The 14053-nt window shown below is 46.1% G+C and overlaps 1 long non-coding RNA gene across 2 annotated transcripts; it reads left to right on the plus strand.

The window, feature by feature from the left end:
• The first annotated feature begins 554 nt into the window (after positions 1 to 554).
• LOC309377032 lies at positions 555 to 9297 on the plus strand. 2 transcript variants are annotated; one of them, XR_014171389.1, is made up of 4 exons: positions 555 to 1072; positions 4644 to 4727; positions 4834 to 4977; positions 8918 to 9297. It is a non-coding gene; the product is annotated as an uncharacterized lncRNA (long non-coding RNA). The 2 variants fall into 2 exon arrangements; XR_014171390.1 differs by lacking the exon at positions 555 to 1072 and adding an exon at positions 1989 to 2817.
• Positions 9298 to 14053: the final 4756 nt, after the last annotated feature.

Raw genomic sequence — 14053 nt, forward strand, 5'->3', positions numbered from 1 at the left:
GAGCTTCATGGCTAATAGGATGATTTGAGCCCCGGTCTCCCAGGTCCTCGTCTGACACTCTAACCTAGCGATCAAGTCTTGTATCCTCTGCCTCCTTTCCCCTCAGATGAAGAATGTTGTGTGAACTCAAAGCTTGCATGCTCCCACACTGCTGGTAGAAAGATAAGCTGAGCAAAAGATTCACCGCTATGACGGCTGCTGGCTTCCTTGTGATCTGCCTGGGCTTGCCTGGACTTGTTCAGCCACTTCACACTTCAAGACACCCAGTTGCAGATCCCAGCCTCAGAAGCCCCATCCTGGTGCACTGACGTTTTGAAAACTCTCCAGAGTTTCCCTTTCACTTCCAAGTATGCTAACTTTCCAAGTCTGTGCAGGTAGGATGTATATATTTTGAAAAATTCATGATCTGCAATGCACATTTGTTTTGTGTTTTTTTGTGTGTACACTAACTCAGTACAGGAATATAGTGGAATAAGTACAATGCATTCATCAAATATTGCTTGGCTTCTGGAATGGGGGGTGGGGGTGGGAGCGGCTAGGGAAAAGGCTAGGAAGTTCTCTGCACATGTACATAGGATATTATAAATTATCCTATGTATGTCATACCTGGTGTATATTATACCTGGCGCGAGAGGTCAGCCAGGCTGCAAAAATGCCAGGGCACAGAGGAGCTGACTAAATTACAGAAGTGGCTGTCGTGGGGGGGGGCAGTGCCGTGAAGCCCTCCTCCCAACAGTGTGGCACTATTTAACACGTGACACCCTTGTGAAAACATCTGCACTGGCTGCCCATCTGCTACCAAGCCAGTTTCAAGGTCTCTGCATTGATTGTCAAAGCAGCTTAGGTCCAGGGTACTGCGAAGGTCACCTGAACCCTTATATCCCAGCTCCGATCATTCAGATCATCTGCAGCGGGAGTTGTTGGTGAGGTTCATTTGGCGGTGGCATCGAACTGAGCCTTTGATGTCATCTTCCCAGCCCCATGGAATGCTCTGCCTTCTGTCCCAGCTCTGAAAACTTTTCTGTTCCTTCAGGCTTATACTAGGAAGGAAGAATGCATCTTTCCACAACACGTGATTTCAACTTTTAAAATATGTTTTTTCTTTAATTGTTATAAACTGTATTTTCTGTTTATGAATGGCAGAATATATTCTTGCCATCTGCTCTAATTTTATCTCGTTTACAAATAACGTTCAATGTTACTGCTTTAAATGGAGAATCCTGGGACCTGTAGTTTGTTCAGGGTGCTGGGAACTGTAGCTCTCGTGAGGGCAGCACTCTTCACGCACGGCGGTTCCCAGCATTCTCCATGACTGTTAAAGTGGTATAATAGCTTGCTAAATGTACGGTGCGGATGTGGCCTACGTTTTCCTCAAAGTTAACGAGTTGAAATTAAGGGACTTAAGTTAGTTATGCCCATCAACTTCGGTGGGACTACTCTGAGCAGGACTGGTATTGGCTACAACCCTACATGTGCTGCCTCTGAGCTGCAGTCCCCACCCCCCAATTTAACTGGCCCCGAGGATTTCTTGAAATGCATAAAAAAGCCAAAACACTGGTTTTCACACAGTTTCATTAAAGGAGGGAGGGGGTGTTTCAGGAAATCATCTTATCACAGCGGTGGCAGAAGTTTTGAAATAATCTTTGGCAAGTGGGTAATTATGTGCCCTTTACTGATGGTCTTACATTTATGGATGGGTTTTGTATAGATTGGGATGGGCAAGCCTGTCAGTATCAGTTTCTCATTATTCCAAATGTAAGTTAAAGGATGCATTTTTGCATCAGCTATTCTGCCCCCTTAAGTCCTTATGAAAATTTGCCACCGTTCCCTTTACATATATATTTTGTGTGTGCAATTTTGCCTAAAAGATGCATTCCTCCCGAATGATTCCCCCAATATATGCATTTGTTGTTGTTGGAGAACCACATTGCAAAAATCAAGAAAACATGAATGGGGAAGGGTGGCTTCATTGCAATTCACACATTGTTTAGGTCATTTTGCATTAAAATTGTGAACTGCACTGAATTGCTCCTGTGTCTCTATATATAGAAGGGAGATTTGATAAATAAAACCTGACTATTACTATTTTTTAAGCCACACAGAATGAGCTCAACGTTTGTCCTGAATTCAAAGGAACTACATAAAGTGAAGCAACGTCTTGATATAAATATACGGGGGTGTGTGTGTGTGTGTATAGACAGTGTATTCCTACACAAAGTCCCACTGAGCTCAGTGAGACTTGCTCCTAGGTAAGTGTCTATGGAATTGCAACCCAAAGCCCCATCTGCACTATGCATTTAAAGCAGTATTATACCACTTTTTAAACCCCCAAAGAATCCTGGGAGTTGTGGTTTGTTAAGAGTGCTAAGAATTGTTAGGAGGACCCAATTCCTCTAACAGACCTACAATTCCCAGAGCTTTAATTGGCTGAATAAAACATCCTCTGATTAATTAGGTGGCAGACACATTTTTTCAAAAATGCATATGTGAAATTTAATACAGGTACGTACAAACCCTGCAGATGACAAGCATCGTTTTAGAAGAGGTATTCCCTTCTGTGTGGAAGAGAATTGGCGACAGGGAGATGAGAATGCCTCTTTTGACATGGTCCTGGCGATAACACTTTGCTGCAGCGTTCTGAAATAACCTTGGAAGTGGGCGAGTCATCTGATTACTGCTGATGATGAGATGTGGCAAAATCACCTGCTTTCTCTGGGTAACTAGAAGGAGAGCTCACACAGAGAGGCAACAGGAAGCCCCTTTAGTTGGGTAGCCTCACACAGAAGCCTGAAATGTTGTTAGTTCATGTCTCACAAGGTACTCATGCAAACTTGCCCTAGCACAAGGTTTAAGAATGACTAAACTAGTTAGGTAGCCTTTACCTTTTTGAGAGAGTTGCATAATTACTGTGGCTTTTATAGGCCCTTGTCAAACTGGGTCGTTCAGCCTGCTGTTTGTTCCCGGGACCTGTGACTCAGAACTGAAGCTGTGTGTGTTTTAAGGGTGTGTGAGTTGCCCTTTGCTCGATCCCATCTCTTAGCCTCTGTCCTCCTTCCCCACACCCTGCCCTTCGCTGTGAATACAAGTCAACCCACATGGTTAAGCCAGTGCAAGGATTACAGCTCTTAAAAAAACAGGGGCAGGGCCTGAGTGACAGATGGGTGGCTATGACAGCCAAGAAGTTTTGATCTCTTTCAGATGCCTTTCTTTCCTTCCCCCTTCTCTTTTGTTGAGGGAGTGTATATTTGCCCACTGGTTAGTTTTGGGTTAGTCTTTTTGCCTTGTTTCAACAAAAGGCTCACAAAAAGTGAGCAGAGGTTGGATGGCCATCTATCTTGGATGCTTTAGTTGAGATTCCTGCATTGCAGGGGGTTGGACTAGATGACCCTTGGGGTCCCTTCCAAATCTACCATTCTGTGATTCTGTCATTCTAAGGTGATTTACAGAATTAAAGGGTTGTGTGTGAATAGGTTCTGCTGAGGGTAGACCCAACTTGCACCAAAGCCAGAATAGGGACTCGCGCAGAGATGCAGTGGGCAGCCTCCCCTAGAGTGATTTATTATTTGCAATCTGTGGGTTGTTTCCAACTGAGCCCCATTCAGAGTAGACCCATTGAAATTAATGGACCTAAGTTGGTCATGGTCATTAACCTCACATTGTCTACTCTGAGTAGGTCTAGCACTGGAGACAACCCAATGATCATGAATAAACTGGGCCTGTTCATTTCAGTGGGTCTTCTCTGAGAAAAACTTAGTTGCATACAACCCTCTAAGGTAGGCATGTTCAATAACTTCAGTGGGTCTACTCTAAATTGGACCAGCTTTGGATACAACCAACTAATGAACTCAAGTTAGTAATGTACATTGAATTCAGTGGCCCTACACAGAGTTGGACACACACCTTTCTTTTTCAAAATATAACACAGCAGGTGCTGTAACCTTCCAACAGTTTGATTTCACCCCCAAAGGTTCACTCCTCCATTGTCTCCTGAAACAGACGGATGCCAACTAATAAGGATAATCTTAAAATAATAATTTTAGGGAGTAGTGTAATGGTTACAGTATAGGTCTAAGAGCTGGGAGACCAGCAGGTTCTGGTTACCATTCATCCACGAAGCTCAGTGGGTGAAGTTGGGACAGCCACTGCCTCTCAGGCTAACCTACCTCCCAGGGCTGTTGTGAGGATAAAATGGAGTGGGGTAGAACTCTATACGCCACCTTGAGTTCCTTGGGGGAAAGGTGGGGTGTAAACATTTAAAAACAAACCAGAAACTAAAATGACATAAAAACAGCACTTGGAAGAGAGTCATAAGGACTAGCAACTTGGGTTTGTTTGTTTTTAAAAATTGAGATTCCCCAGGGAGTGAGATTCAACACTTGGTTGCACTTATCGTGCTCTTGCTCTGAGCCCTGGACTGGGTGTTTCAGTTCTTGGAATGTCCCAAGATAGGCAGGTCTAAGGGAGAGAGAGAGAGAGAGAGATATCATAAGAATTGGCTGGAAGGGCAACCATGGAGGGCAAAGGGGTGAAGCGTCACTCTGTTTTGCTTCAAATCTTTCTGCATTCAGCCTTATGGATGACTCATCCAGAAACTCTTTCTCTCTCTCTCCGTTTCCTTTTTTCCCTCTGGTTTTGCTTTTCAGAACACCAAAGCCTGGCCAAGACGTCTCACGTTTCCTCCTTCGGTTTTCCCTCGTCCATCCAGGTGCAGGGATGGCAATGGACAGGTGAGGTCAGTGGGTCAATGAAACTTCGGAGTTCCCTGCCCTCGCACCAGGAAGGGTGGCTTTTTGGAACAATGTGTGAGTGTGTCTCTGTGTATTTCAACACTAGGTTAAAGTGCTGACTGTGGGGCGGGGGGGCTCCACCCTTCGACGGGAAGGAGACTGGCTCCTTCTGCTGCCCGGCTGATATCCTCGGCAGTCGTCCTGTTGACAACCGAACAGGATGCTAGTCCTGAAGACCTCCGTGGAACAGGTAAATTGACTACTTTTCTGTTTCTTTCGACCTTACATCTCTTATACCACATCTGGGCAGCTTTAATTCTATGGTGGGGAAAAAACTGTGTCTCATTCCAAGTCTATTCCAACACTGGAAGCTGCCTTCTAGCTTGGCTTTACCTACACTGACTGGCAGCAGCTCTCCAGGAGCCTCTTCCAGCCCTACATGGAGATGCCAGGGATTGAACCCAAGACTTTCTGCCGCTCTGCCTTCACTTAAGATGCATTGGAATCTGTCTTATACTGAGCCAGACACATTGGTCCATCAAGCTCAGTATTGTCTACACTGACTGGAAGCAGTTCTCCAGGGTTTCAGGCAGGAGTCTCTCCCAGCCCTACCAGGAGATAGCAGGAATTGAACTTGGGACTTCCTGCATGCAAAGCAGATGCTTGGCCACTGAGCTATGGTATTTCCTGTAAACGTAACGTAAGATTCTAGTCCTCATGATTCAAAATTAAAGGCTGATTTAAATAAGAACAAAGGAATCTGCCTTGTGCCAAGACCATTGGTCCAGATAGCTCAGTATTGTCTGCACTGACTGGCAACAGCTTCCTTGGGGTTTCAGGCAGGGCCTATATTCTCAGCCTTACTGGGAGATGCTGGGGGGTTGAACCTGGGAACTTCTGCATGCAAGGCAGATGCTCTGTAAAAATATTCTAGTCCTCCTGTTTCTAAATAGAGAGCTGAGTTTCCATTATGGGATGGCATGATGGTTTTGCCCTAGGGCGAGGTGGAATCAGATGTTGGCAGGGGCATTTCCCCCCTTTCCTGTGCTCAGCAGCCTGGCCCCCAAACCCTGCCCCAGAGAGCCCTTGTGTGTTTCTTTTCAAAGCCCCAGATTGGCATTTTCCTGCCAGCCTTCTGCACTAGCTGAGTTCCCCCTTTTCCTGCTGGCGTGGCTGATCGCCTGCGTCAAGACGAATCCTGTGAGTCTCCGATGATTCATGGGTGCACCCTCTGTAACCCCACTGTGCTTTCTTCCAGAGCGCTCTGTTTGGGGAGAAACAGGGTGGAGCTGGGAAAGGCAACCCTACAGCAGTCTAAATGAGTGAGGACAGGAACGTGGCTCAGTGGCATCATGGAATCATAGAACTGCAGAGTTAGGAGCGAACCCAAATGGTCATCTAGTCCAACCCCCTGCAATAGAGGGCACTTCCTAGAGCAGCCTTCGCCAGCCTCATGACCTCCAGGCATTTTGGACTACAGCTCCCATGAGCCTCTGCCAGCACAGTCGACGGGAGCTGGAGGGCACCAGGTTGGCAAAGGGCTGCTCTGCAATCATGCCTAAGTGTGGACGTCTCCCACTGTCTTGTAGATCTGTGCTTTCCCATGCAAAATGCAAGTTTCTAGGCCTTAATATCACAATGGCTTTCCTTTACAGCGGCAGAGCATCTGCATTTCGTGCAGAAGGCCCCAGGTAAGGTTGGCACGCAGGTAAGGTATACGGACACGGGTGGCACTGTGGGTTAAACCACAGAGTCTAGGACCTGTCGATCAGAAGGCCAGCGGTTCAAATCCCTGCGACAGGGTGAGCTCCCGTTGCTCGGTCCCTGCTCCTGCCAACCTAGCAGTTCGAAAGCACGTCAAAGTGCAAGTAGATAAATAGGTACCACTCCGGCGGGAAGCTAAACTGCGTTTCCGTGTGCTGCTCTGGTTCACCAGAAGCGGCTTAGTCATGCTGGCCACATGACCTGGAAGCTGTACACCGGCTCCGTCAACCAATAAAGCGAGATGAGCGCCGCAACCCCAGAGTCGGCCATGACTGGACCTAATGGTCAGGGGTCCCTTTACCTTTACCTTTAAGGTTGGCAGCAGGCCCAGGTAGGAGTGGAAATGACCCCTGCCTGAAAATCCTGGAGGGCTGCTGCCAGTCAGAGTAGGCAATGCTTACTAGGTGGACCAATTGTCTGACTCAGAAGAAGGCAGCTTCCTGTGCTCCTTGACATTAGGACAGACTGCACTAACCTGGCGCCCTCCAGATGTTTTGGACTACAACTCCCAGCTGAAGAACACCAGGTTGATAAAGTCTTACATCTTTCTTTGCTTCGCTTTGAAGGTCAAAATATTGGCTGGGGCAGAGGGAGAAATCTAGGTATAGTAAGCATTTTAACATGAGCCCTACCTAATTCACACATCTTGAAAACAGTTTCAAACTGAAATGCAGCTGTCCTTCGAAACTCATGCCTTTCCAAATGTTGGGATGCGGTTTTCTGAACAAACTGTACAAAAATGCATACATTGGTGCATGGAAACATGCAGAGTAGTGAAAATAATACACAAAAATGCATTATAATAGAGGAAATTGCTGGCAGAAATTTGTATATTTGGAGATACGTGCTTTAAAATGGGGATGGATTTTTGGCCATTTCTATTTATTTAATACTGTATTTTATTTTGTTTAGACTCAATGAAGTAAACCAAAATTTCCATATACTTGCACTATTACAACAGGTTGAAAGCAGCATAAAGTTGAACAATATAATTAAACTTATTCCAAAAATCCCACTCATTTTTCCAAAAATCTACTAGGTTGATTTATGTGTGTTCTTTTCTAATAGGTTAACTTGACTTAATCATTGTTGCTATAGATCTGACTTTTCTAAACCATTTGCATACAGTGGGAGATATACTTTAGTCTTACATTTTGTTAACCAATGTGGAAGTGTGATGAACTGAACGCAAGGTTGGAAAAATGAGAAACTGAGATGAATGGAAATTGACAGACTGGTCCACACCTAAGCTTTACCCAGAATCCTTTTTGTTGGTGCAAGGGATTCTGGGATGTACATAGCTCAGGTAGGGCCAGCCATGACCCAATGAAGATCAATGGACTCATGGGTCAGCTCTGAGAATGACTAATGTGGAATACCATCCAAACTAAAGAATTGACAACCGACTTCCCTTTTAATAGGATTCTATTGATTAGTTTCTGTAAAATATTTATAACTTGCCCTTCATCAGTGCAGATGCAGAACACAGAATAGCCAGCCAAATAATAAAAAATAATCTGTATTATAAAACAAACCACGAAACTGAAAGCAAAACAGGAGGGGGAAAAAACAATATCACAACAGCTTATTGAGAGAGCGTACCTGAGCTTAACTTTTAATTTATTTACTTAGGTGACTTAGAGCCCGCCCTTCAGTCAAATCAATCTAAGATTGGAAAGCAACATAAGAATAGATACAATACAGAATAACATAAAACAATCTTGGGGGGTGGGAGTAGGAGGCGTTTGGCTACCTTAAGAGAGTAAGTATGGGGGGATTAGGGGATTCCCTCCTGAAAAGGGCCATGTGGGTTGGGGCTGATGGGAGTTGGAGTCCCACAACATCTTGATGGCCACAGGTTCCCCATCCCTAATGGTAGAGCCGGCCTGGCTAGAGAGAAACAGAATATCCTAAGGACAGCAGAAGAGCCCTGCTGGATTGGGTCAAAAGGACCACCTAGCCTAGCATCCTGTTATCACAGTGGCCAACCAGATGCCCCAGTATGAAGCCCACAAGCAGGACCTGAGTGCAGCAGGAACCCTCCCTGTTTGATATCCCCAGCAACTGGAAGTACAATGCACATTGCCTCCGGCAGAAACCGTATTATTATGATGGCTATGTATGCACCATCCCTTTAAAGCATATTTCCCACCCTCCCCCCAAATAATAATAAAAAAAGAATCCTGGGAACTGTAGTTTATCATGAACAGAACAAACTACAGTTCCCAGGATTCTTTGTGGCGTGTGTGCTTTAAATGTATGGTGTGTATACAGCCTGTATCAAGCCATATTAAGTCTGTAACATAGCTAAGTCAAAAGGATGCCCTTGGCCGAGGCCCTGCCAAAATCTAGGTGCTGGTTGTGGCATCAAGCTTCTAGTCCTCTTTGAGCAAACCTTTTTCCCCCTCCTCTTCTTTTCTTCCCAGGACTTTTAACCTCAAGAAAGAAGGTGAAGTGGAGAGGCTGGTGTCCTTCCCTGTGTCTGCCTCACCGGCCAGCTCTCTGTGAGTGCTTCTCTGGCAGTGTCTTAGCTGGTTGTTGTGTGCAATGATGGAGGAAGCAATCAGCAAGAATACTGCTGCAGAAGTGCTACACACTTTCATGCCTGCTGAGCGTTTCCTCCTGCGGAGCCAAAGCGAAAGGACTCCTATTCCTGGAAACGGGATGGGCCTCTGTTCATCCCACACCTACTCTGGACGGCTTCTAGGAAACCAGGAGGACTTCAGGAGCTACAGAAAGCACCCAGGTTCAGGGAGAGGAGGGTAAGGTTGTCAGGAGTGACCCCAGACCCTGGGGTTTTAGGTCCCAAGCCCTAGGGGCTTCCCCCCGGCAGTCATGGGAGGTGGGGGTTAATTGGGAGAGGGAAACAGAGGAGTGCAGACCCCACTTTGAGTTTCTGTGCTATAATTCAAGGCCAAGATGAAGCTTGCAAGCTGCATGTGCACTCTTCTGAATAATTTTGTTAGTACAATTTTGTTGTTTTAATTTTATAATTAAAGGCACTCTCGCCCACCTGGAGATTCAAGCCCTCCGACTGCCACCTGGAGGGGACCAGGCAAGCCTAGAGACTTCACATCTGGAGGTCTGACAACCCTATCAGAGGAGGATCATAGAATCGTAGAATTTTGCCCAAGGTGGGGTTTGGACACACGACCCTGAGATTTAGAGTCCCATGCTCTGCCGACTGAGCTGTGTTGAGACTGGCTGATTTCTCTGCCATTAGACTTGTTGCCATGCTTCAGCTGCTCATTCGGAAGTAGCACAGGAGCCCTGCTTGGAAAAAAAGCTGGCAGCCTTTTACAGGCTCTAAGGACAGGAGAGGCTGTGGGCATGTAGGTGGGGTTAACATTCAACATAGGGACTTTGGAAGCTGCCTTATACCAAGTCAGACCACTGATCTGTCTAGCTCAGTACTACCAACACTGACTGGCAGCAGCTCTCCAGAATTTCAAGCAGTGGGCCTTTGCTCATCCCTCCCTAGAAATGTCCTGGATAAAACCTGGGATCTTCTGCATGCAAGGCAGGTGCCATGCCACTGAGTTATGATCAATAGGGTTGCCACCTTTTCTTTTGTCCCAGCTCCTGTACCTTTCAACAGCAACCTGAACACAAAGAAATTAAGCTAGGGGAACCCTTGCCCACCACTTCAGTAAAAAAAAAAAAAAAAAAGTTACCAAGCTTCAGCATATCAATCAAGCTGATGCTAAATGCACAGGAGCAGAGCTGGTGGGTGGGATGGGGTGCAGTTGGCAACCAAAGCTATGCTTCTGGGTGAAAGTAAACTAGTTCTACTCAGAGCAAACCCATTAAAATTAATGGAGATAACTAACTTGGGGCCATTAATTTCAGCAGGTGATTAGAACTTAATTGGATACAACACTACAATTTTGACAGGTTAAGCTTTTGCAGTTTTGGGGTGTGTGTGATATATATTTACTCTTTGGGGTGTAATTCGATAGAAAGCAGCAATAGCCTAATCAAGCGGCGAAACTGATTGACTGAACTAATTAAAAGCCTCATAGTAGCAGTGGGTCAATACCAGCAATATCTTGAGCATATTTAAAGAAGATAAGAGAGAGTCTCTCTTCGGAAGCGAATCATGGAGAGCTGTAACAAAAAATTGTATAACCAGTTATGCAATAAGAACGCAAAATGGGGCCATCAAAGATCTCCCCCTGCCCTCCACAAAGGCTAATTAATGGTGTGTTCTCCATTGATACCAAGTTGCAGCATTATGGACTTTTTGGTTTGGAGAAAAGGTGACAGGATAGAAGTTTATAAAAATTATGCGTGGCATGGAGAAAGTGAATACAGAAAAGTTCCTCTCCCTCTCTCATAGCACCAGAACTCACAGACATCCAGTGAATGTTGAAATATTCAGGGCAGATAAAAGAAAGGACTTCTTCACGCAGTGCAAAGTTAATCTGTGGAACTCACTCCCACAGGAGCCAGTGAAGGCCATCCAACTAAAGAGGGTGGGACAACTTCACCCTGGAGGCTACATTGCTTCTGACAAAGAGTGACATGTTCTCTGTTGAGGCCAAGAATTTGTGGGAGATTTCACCTGGTACAGCATGAGACTTTTAATCTCAGGGACGTGGGTTCAAGCCTCACATTTGGCAAAAGATTCCTACATTGCAGGGGGTTGGACTAGATGACCCCTGAGGTCCCTTCCAACTCTACAGTTCTATGAAACTGAGTGCCCTCCTGGGAAATCACAGCATTCAATGACTTATAAAGGAACCCTAACCATAAGAACATAAGAAGAGTGTGTTGGATCAGGCCAATGGCCCACCTAGCCCAGCATCCTGTTCTCACATTGGCCAACCAGGTGCCTGTGGGAAACACGCAAGCAGGATTCAAGCACAAGAGCACACTCTCTCCTCTCCAGTGGTTTCCAGCAAGTGGTATTCAGAAGCCTTTCTGCCTCTTAACTGCAGAGACAGAGCGCAGCCATCCTGGCTAGTAGCCATCGATAGCTCTCTCCTCCAGGAATTTGTCCAGTACAATAATCCTGCAAAGCTGAGCCCGTGCATCAAAAATTACCCTCAGGGCTTAGTCATCTGCAAAAGGCAGCTCCGGTGAGTGCTTGGCTAGGGTTTTTCCAGGAATCTCAAGTGTCTGGCCAAAATTGCAATGTGTGGTTGCAGCAGAATTGGTGCACAAGAATATGTTGACAAGCGTGTCTTCAGTACAAAGATGTTTTCAGGGAGCAAAGGATTGGCTGTGTCTTAATGGGCAAGGAGAGGGGGGCGGGAAATACCCAAATCCCTGAGAGTTCAGCAGCCACCCCCCACAGACTTTCAACAAGTATAATGAGGTCTAGAAACTTGCTTTGTTGTTGTTTTAAAAAAGGAAACAGAATTGCAGGGAGCTGTACCCTGTGCCCAAAACCACATTTTGCAGGTTTTCTGATATACCTACAAAATAGGAACAAGTCATGCCTAACACAGGTGGAGGCAAAAGATAGCAGAGGTCACATCCGCACCATACATTGAAAGCACATGGCTTCCCCCAAGGAATCCTGGGTATGGTCATTTACCCCTCACCGAGCTACAATTCCCAGCACCCATCAGAAACTACCGTTCCCACGATTCTTTGCGGGAGGCCATGTGCATTAAATGCGTGGCTGCGACCAGAGTCTTGGCTTAATAAGACTGATCTCTGCTGCTGCATTCCTGTTCCACTTTCTTTTTATAATTCAAACGAGTTCTACTTTGGGGAGGGAGGGTAGCAATGGTTTCAACAGCTGCAGAAACCCATATGCGGCTCAAAGACGTGTCGGGAACCTCAAGCCTGTGGATTATGTATGGCCCTCCAGCTCTCTCTATCTGGCTTTCAGGACTCATCCTAAATCAGGGATCGGCAGCCTAAGGCCCATGGGCCACAAGCGGCCCATGGGGATCGTTTAACTGGCCCATGGACGCCCGCCGCCTGCATGCATGGCAGTGGCGTAGCATGGGGGTGCAGGGGGGGCCGGCTGCACCACGGGTTAGGGGGTGCAAATTACTTGCCTTGCCCCGGGTGCTGACAACCCACGCTACGCCACTGGTGCATGGAGCAGAGTGGGGACCACCTTTCGTTACGCGGGCCGACTTCCCATTGGCTGCAGGAAACTCCTGCAGCCAATTGGAAGCTGCGCACGACTCCTCTGCACCAGAAATAGTGTTTGCGCATGTGCACATGCACTCCAGCCCACTGCAGCGTGTGCAGGACCACAAACTGGTCCAAGCCACAAAAACTTTGCCGGCCCCTGTCCTAAATCATGGCTCCACCTCCACACCCCTCCACAGGCCACACCTGATCTGCACCTGATCTCCTTTGCCTGGATGTTATAAACCTCTGTTGCACAGAGGTTGCAACATATGGCTTCTGTACAAAGCTAAGTCTCATGTATTGCCCTACGCACAGCTTGACTTGGACCACACCCACTCCTGAAATGTGGCCCCTTGAAGCTTACCCATGAAAGAATGTGGCCCACTGAAAAAGGCCCCCTACTCCTGCACTAAAAGTTGGGCTTTAGAAGTTGCTTATGTATGATCCCAAAGTGAAATTTTATTTAATAAAATACAATAAAAACAAAGTACATGCCTCTCTTCTTTCTTTTGCTACCTTGGATGCTTAAGTTGAAAGACCTAGGGATGGGTGGGTGAGAAATATGATCCAGTCAACAGTTAAAAGGCGAACCCACCTAATTTGCCGTTTCCAAAACAACCTGCGACCTGAGAAACAGCCCTCCTTCAAAATTCACACTTTTTTGTGTCTACAAAAACTCGGGGTGCATAAAAATGCATATGTTTGAGAAACGTACAAAGATGCGTTATTATTTCATTAAGATTCCAGGGCTGGTTATAACATTAAAACACAATATTAACAAAGGTTTAAAACAAGTTGCAGATATTGGGGGAAATGTGCATACTGGGCAAATTTGCATCTTAAGAATGCGTATCTTGGGAGAAATTTGCTTTGAAGAGTTTTCATGAGGACTTAAAACACACACACACACACACACACCAACCATAAACTGATATAGAAATGTGGAGAACTGAAGACTGAAGAAAGGAGACGCCTAGAGGAACCAAAACAGACAGATCTGCCAGTCTCTAGACAAACGGGTGACACTTGTATGTCACCCTTGTGTGCTCTTTCTCGAAGTCATTTCACTCCTGCACCTCCCAGCACTTGGGCTCCAAGCCTGAGAGATCTTGACTAGCCAAGATTAAAAAGCAAGAATGCTTCACATATCTCCATGACAAGAGAGTCCTTCTACATTCCACTGAGAGTAAATCCACCGGACTGAAAGTAATGCTGGCACCAGCCTAAGGATGAGACTGGTTTTATTTTCTTTTTTTAGGGGCTCGGTCTAAACCTGTAAACTCTGTTTCCGCCTGTCCACTCTACAATTCCAGTGCTGTGTTTCCAATAGAGGACAGTCGGGTGCTGATGCTGAACTCATGAGCTAAATACATGAATGTTCTCGTTTTAACCCATTGTTTTCCCTCACCCCATGTCTGGTTTTCGGTGGTATACTGGTCCTGTGCATGGAGGTTCACTTCTACTTA

The sequence above is a fragment of the Podarcis melisellensis genome, assembly GCF_964234715.1.
Source record: "Podarcis melisellensis genome assembly, chromosome: 8".
Lineage (NCBI taxonomy): Eukaryota > Metazoa > Chordata > Lepidosauria > Squamata > Lacertidae > Podarcis > Podarcis melisellensis.